The sequence below is a fragment of the Salmo trutta genome, chromosome 12 (assembly GCF_901001165.1).
Source record: "Salmo trutta chromosome 12, fSalTru1.1, whole genome shotgun sequence".
Taxonomy (NCBI): Eukaryota; Metazoa; Chordata; class Actinopteri; order Salmoniformes; family Salmonidae; genus Salmo; species Salmo trutta.
The window spans coordinates 48,281,372-48,288,153 of NC_042968.1; the positions used below are offsets into that span (position 1 = coordinate 48,281,372).

A 6,782-nucleotide genomic window follows, 5' to 3' on the forward strand; every position below is an offset into this window, starting at 1 on the left:
GATTTCAGTCCTTCACCGCGTAGTGTGTTACCAATTGTTTTCTTGGTGACTATGGTCCCAGCTGCCTTGAGATCATTGACAAGATCCTGCCGTGTAGTTCTGGGCTGATTCCTCACCGTTCTCATGATCATTGCAACTCTACGAGGTGAGATCTTGCATGGAGCCCCAGGCTGAGGGAGATTGACAGTTCTTTTGTGTTTCTTCCATTTGTGAATAATCGCACCAACTGTTGTCACCTTCTCACCAAGCTGCTTGGCGATGGTCTTGTAGCCCATTCCAGCCTTGTGTAGGTCTACAATCTTGTCCCTGACATCCTTGGAGAGCTCTTTGGTCTTGGCCATGGTGGAGAGTTTGGAATCTGATTGATTGATTTCTTCTGTGGACAGGTGTCTTTTTTACAGGAAACAAACTGAGATTAGGACCACTCCCTTTAAGAGTGTGCTTCTAATCTCAGCTCGTTACCTGTATAAAAGACATCTGGGAGCCAGAAATCTTTCTGATTGAGAGGGGTCAAATACTTATTTCCCTCATTAAAATGCAAATCAATGTAACATTTTTTACATGCGTTTTTCTGGATTGTTTGTTGTTGTTATTCTGTCTCTCACTGTTGAAATAAACCTACCATTAAAATTATAGACTCATAATTTCTTTGTCAGTGGGCAAACGTACAAAATCAGCAGGGGATCAAATACTTTTTTCCCCCACTGTATTTAAAAAGATGTATTAACTAATGCTATTAACTCGATTCATTATTTAAATCGTTTGACGACAGCTCTAATATATAGTTCCTTCAGAAAGTATTCACACCCCTCGACATATTCACATTTTTATTATGTTACAACCTGGAATTTTCAAAAATGGATTAAATAAATAAAATAAAAAATAATCTCACCCATCTACACACAATAACCCATAATGACGAAAGTGAAAACATTACACGGGTGATATTCTCCTGGCCGTAAAGGTTTAACGAGGTTTTAAAACACCTGAAAGGACACAGACCATACAGCCATACAGGAAGAGTCTGATATACAATACCAGTCCGATAGTTATTTCCCTGGTGGTTATAATGGGACTTGGTGTAACAGTTAGCCTGGTGCGACTGCTAGACAGACAGACAGACAGACAGACAGACAGACAGACAGACAGACAGACAGACAGACAGACAGACAGACAGACAGACAGACAGACAGACAGACAGACAGACAGACAGACGGGGTTGGAGGTGAGAGAGTTCTCTAACGGAACATCATCATAAAGTCTGTAATAGTACTCATTAAAGTGTTTTAACTACTTTGCAGATATGAAATAAATAGACAATCACAATATCAGTAAAAACAAACAAAAAAGAAAAACAATATCCCAGTTTATGCTATAAAACCAACTTTATAACATTCCATGACGTAGAGTAAGGCATTGTTGGCAGAACAGATGAATGCAGTTCAAATGCATGATTAATAGAATTCACCAATACATTTCTTGGTCGTCCCAAAAAACATATTGTTATCAACAGCTGGCCTGCAATGTTTCAGTTTCAATGACTCAATATTCTGGACCAAAAAAAACATACTTATGTTATAAAGGCTGGGAATATCAATACAATCAAACTAGCAAAGGGCAACGATCACAAGTCAGTGTTAACGTGGCTAATAGGCTAACGTATCTATTTATGTAGAAAGCTAAAAACACAGAGGCTAACGTTAGCTAGCGAGCTGTTAGGAGGATGTCATGTCATTGGAGGAGAGGGTGAGTGACTGACTGTTTCCCCCTCGTATTGTTTTTCGGTGGCTACACACAGCTAGAGAATGCAGGTGTCATTTCGTTAGCTAGCAAGAAATGTGAATCGCTTCGCTAGCTAGCTATGTTGAAGTTGAACGACTGCTTATAGAGTTAGCATATCTCTTGCGTTTCACAAATTTACTCTTGTCTATCCACTCTCGTCTGAATGTGCCAGAGCGCAGAATAACTGATGAATTTACGAAAAACTAATTTACAAACGCGCAAAACCCACTGAAAATGACCGGGGTCGGTAAACGTCGGCCCAAAAAAAAGTAATAATTAGTCACGTTCACGTTCTAGATAACATGAAAACAGCCTAACCAGCTCTGCTAGGGAGAGTAAAACGGTCACACTGAGGTGTTCTTTCATTCGTTCTCCGGAAATAGATAGCTAGCAAGCCAGCCAACTTTTGCCAGTTAGCTTGGGTGCTTGGTTGGGACAAGCATGAATTGGTAGGAAAGCTGCAGAAGGACGAGCAGGCTGCTTACTATTCCCCATCGTTTATCGGTGCAATTTGGACGGCCAACTAGCTGAAACAGTTTGAGAGGGTTTATCTAATGTTCCTTTGTTAGATTTTAGCTCATCTTGCTCTGGCTAGCATTAGTTGTTGATCTGGCTAGCATTAGTTGTTGATCTGGCTAGCATTAGTTGTTGATCTGGCTAGCATTAGCTGTTGATCTGGCTAGCATTAGTTATTGATCTGGCTAGCATTAGTTGTTGCTCTGGCTAGCATTAGTTGTTGCTCTGGCTAGCATTAGTTGTTGCTCTGGCTAGCATTAGCTGTTGCTCTGGCTAGCATTAGCTGTTGATCTGGCTAGCATTAGCAGTTGATCTGGCTAGCATTAGTTGTTGCTCTGGCTAGCATTAGTTGTTGCTCTGGCTAGCATTAGTTGTTGATCTGGCTAGCATTAGTTGTTGATCTGGCTAGCATTAGCTGTTGATCTGGCTAGCATTAGCAGTTGATCTGGCTAGCATTAGTTGTTGCTCTGGCTAGCATTAGTTGTTGATCTGGCTAGCATTAGTTGTTGATCTGGCTAGCATTAGTTGTTGATCTGGCTAGCATTAGCTGTTGATCTGGCTAGCATTAGCAGTTGATCTGGCTAGCATTAGTTGTTGATCTGGCTAGCATTAGCAGTTGATCTGGCTAGCATTAGCTGTTGATCTGGCTAGCATTAGCAGTTGATCTGGCTAGCATTAGTTATCGATCTGGCTAGCATTAGTTGTTGATCTGGCTAGCATTAGTTGTTGATCTGGCTAGCATTAGCAGTTGATCTGGCTAGCATTAGTTATTGATCTGGCTAGCATTAGTTGTTGATCTGGCTAGCATTTTTTGTTGATCTGGCTAGCATTAGTTGTTGATCTGGCTAGCATTAGTTGTTCATCTGGCTAGCATTAGTTGTTCATCTGGCTAGCATTAGTTGTTCATCTGGCTAGCATTAGCTGTTGATCTGGCTAGCATTAGCAGTTGATCTGGCTAGCATTAGCTGTTGATCTGGCTAGCATTAGTTATTGATGTGATGTGTATAACAGAGAGAGAGAGAGTCTACCTTTTCATGGTTGTTTGATCAATAGGACTGTAAAGTTCCAAAATGTAAGAGGACTCTCCCGTGGTATTTACATATTTGCAGAAATCCATTCAGGTGTGTATTTTGTGGCTTTTGCCGAATGCATTCTAATGTCTCGCTGTTGCAAATACCTGTAAGCACACAGTCCAGTTCAAAGTGAATGATGGCAGGCCCGTGTGGCAAATGGCTTTGTTTACATATGTTTACATATACTGTACCTCTGATTGGCTAAAGGCCCACCAATCTGCGTAGACTCCTGTCCTGGATGAGACAGATGGTTTTATTAGGTTTTATTTACTGCAGTGTCTGTTAATTGTCCAAACCCACAGCCGCTTTCCCACTCTATATTACTACAGAATTTTCACAAAATGCCTTCCTATATACGCAATTCCCAAAACATTCTACGAATTTATGAAAACGTGAAAATGACCATATCTAAGCGCTCGCTTGTCAGAAAATGTGAAGAAGAAAAAAACAAACGCATGGCATATTCTTCCTTGGGGTGAATATGAACAGATTTTAATAAGATTTAATGTTGCTAAAATGCTGTCAGTTACCCTATTAACAACATGACCTTTAATAAACACCAGGGGACTTCCTGCTGTCTGTCTCTCCATCATTACCAACATGACCTTTAATAAACACCAGGGGACTTCCTGCTGTCTGTCTCTCCATCATTACCAACATGACCTTTAATAAACACCAGGGGACTTCCTGCTGTCTGTCTCTCCATCATTACCAACATGACCTTTAATAAACACCAGGGGACTTCCTGCTGTCTGTCTCTCCATCATTACCAACATGACCTTTAATAAACACCAGGGGACTTCCTGCTGTCTGTCTCTCCATCATTACCAACATGACCTTTAATAAACACCAGGGGACTTCCTGCTGTCTGTCTCTCCATCATTACCAACATGATCTTTAATAAACACCACAGGACTTCCTGCTGTCTGTCTCTCCATCATTACCAACATGACCTTTAATAAACACCAGGGGACTTCCTGCTGTCTGTCTCTCCATCATTACCAACTGTTGTCCTGGGCTGTGTCCCAAATGGTCCCTGTATTGTCTCGGTAGTGCCCTCATTTTGCCCAGAGCCATATGGGGTAAGTCTTAGACCAAAGCTTGTGAGGCTCCGGTCAGAAGTATCGCGTTGTAAATGGAAATAGAGTGCCATTTCAGACGCATCCCAGAAGCCTTTCAGTAACAACAGATTGGAAAGATATTCCCTAACCATGCTCTATAGCCTACCCCATAGAGCTCTGTTCCCTAACCATGCCCTATAGCCTACCCCATAGAGCTCTGTTCCCTAACCATGCCCTATAGCCTACCCCATAGAGCTCTGTTCCCTAACCATGCCCTACAGCCTACCCCATAGAGCTCTGTTCCCTAACCATGCCCTATAGCCTACCCCATAGAGCTCTGTTCCCTAACCATGCTCTATAGCCTACCCCATAGAGCTCTGTTCCCTAACCATGTCCTATAGAGCTCTGTTCCCTAACCATGCCCTATAGCCTACCCCATAGAGCTCTGTTCCCTAACCATGCCCTATAGCCTACCCCATAGGGCTCTGGCCAAAAGTAGTGCACTATATAAGGAATAGGTTGCCATTTGTGACTCAGCCACTGTGACTGAGTAGACACCCCTTTCCACTGCCTGTGATCTAACCATCGTCTAGGGAGGGTACCAAGATAGGCCACTGCCTGTGATCTAACCATCGTCTAGGGAGGGTACCAAGATAGGCCACTGCCTGTGATCTAACCATCGTCTAGGGAGGGTACCAAGATAGGCCACTGCCTGTGATCTAACCATCGTCTAGGGAGGGTACCAAGATAGGCCACTGCCTGTGATCTAACCATCGTCTAGGGAGGGTACCAAGATAGGCCACTGCCTGTGATCTAACCATCGTCTAGGGAGGGTACCAAGATAGGCCACTGCCTGTGATCTAACCATCGTCTAGGGAGGGTACCAAGATAGGCCACTGCCTGTGATCTAACCATCGTCTAGGGAGGGTATCAAGATAGGCTACTGCTTAAACATCTATGATAACAGTCAGATATCACATTCACAATAACACTCTATTTCACAACTTTCTGTGTTACATCCTCTTCCTCTTCCTGTGTTACATCCTCTTCCTGTGTTACATCCTCTTCCTGTGTTACATCCTCTTCCTCTTCCTGTGTTACATCCTCTTCCTCTTCCTGTGTTACATCCTCTTCCTGTGTTACATCCTCTTCGTCACTTCAAGTGATCCAGCTGGTGATGTCATTCGCTGTGTTGTTTTTTACCTCACTGACAACGTTTACAAAAAACAGACAATGACGATGAGTCAGTGTGATTGAGTCAGTGTGATTGAGTCAGTGTGAGTGAGTCAGTGTGATTGAGTAAGTGTGATTGAGTCAGTGTGAGTGAGTCAGTGTGACTGAGTCAGTGTGATTGAGTCAGTGTGAGTGAGTCAGAGTGATTGAGTCAGAGTGATTTAGTCAGTGTGAGTGAGTCAGTGTGATTGAGGCAGTGTGATTGAGTCAGTGTGAGTGAGTCAGAGTGATTGAGTCAGCGTGAGTGAGTCAGTGTGAGTGAGTCAGAGTGATTGAGTCAGAGTGATTGAGTCCGTGTGATATGAGTCAGTGTGACTGAGTCAGTGTGATATGAGTCAGTGTGACTGAGTCAGTGTGATTGAGTTAGTGTGACTGAGTCAGTGTGAGTGAGTCAGTGTGAGTGAGTCAGTGTGAGTGAGTCAGTGTGAGTGACACAATGTGAGTGAGTCAGTGTGAGTGAGACAGTGTGAGTGAGACAATGTGAGTGAGTCAGTGTGAGTGAGTCAGTGTGATTGAGTCAGTGTGAGTGAGTCAGTGTGAGTGAGACAATGTGAGTGAGTCAGTGTGATATGAGTCAGTGTGATTGAGTCAGTGTGATATGAGTCAGTGTGATTGAGACAATGTGAATGAGTCAGTGTGAGTGAGTCAGTGTGAGTGAGACAATGTGAGTGAGTCAGTGTGATTGAGTCAGTGTGAGTGAGTCAGTGTGATTGAGTCAGTGTGATTGAGTCAGTGTGATTGAGTCAGTGTGAGTGAGTCAGTGTGATTGAGTCAGTGTGATATGAGTCAGTGTGATTGAGTCAGTGTGAGTGAGTCAGAGTCAGTAGACAGGCTGATGAACTGCCCTCATCTGTAGATCTCTGGTAAGGCAGGGATGGAGGGATGAGCAGATGGAGGGATGAGCAGATGGAGGGATGAGCAGATGGAGGGATGAGCAGATGGAGGGATGAGCAGATGGAGGACTGAAATCATTATGCCGCTCTGAGATCATCCACTGTCCCATTATTCAGTTATTCTCCAGCTCTCTGTGTTTCAGCCAGAGAGACAGAGTCTACAGCTATACCAGACTACAGTCCAATAACTAGACAGGACCACTAGTAGAGTCTACAGCTATACC

The 6,782-nt window shown here is 43.4% G+C and overlaps 1 long non-coding RNA gene across 1 annotated transcript; it reads right to left on the reverse strand.

Annotated features, from left to right (window-relative positions):
- Window positions 1–3,426: 3,426 nt before the first annotated feature.
- Window positions 3,427–5,740, reverse strand: LOC115203705 (uncharacterized). Its single transcript, XR_003880233.1, has 2 exons — window positions 3,977–5,740; window positions 3,427–3,918 (listed from the first exon to the last, which is right to left on the reverse strand). It is a non-coding gene; the product is annotated as an uncharacterized LOC115203705 (long non-coding RNA).
- Between the last annotated feature and the right edge of the window lie 1,042 nt (window positions 5,741–6,782).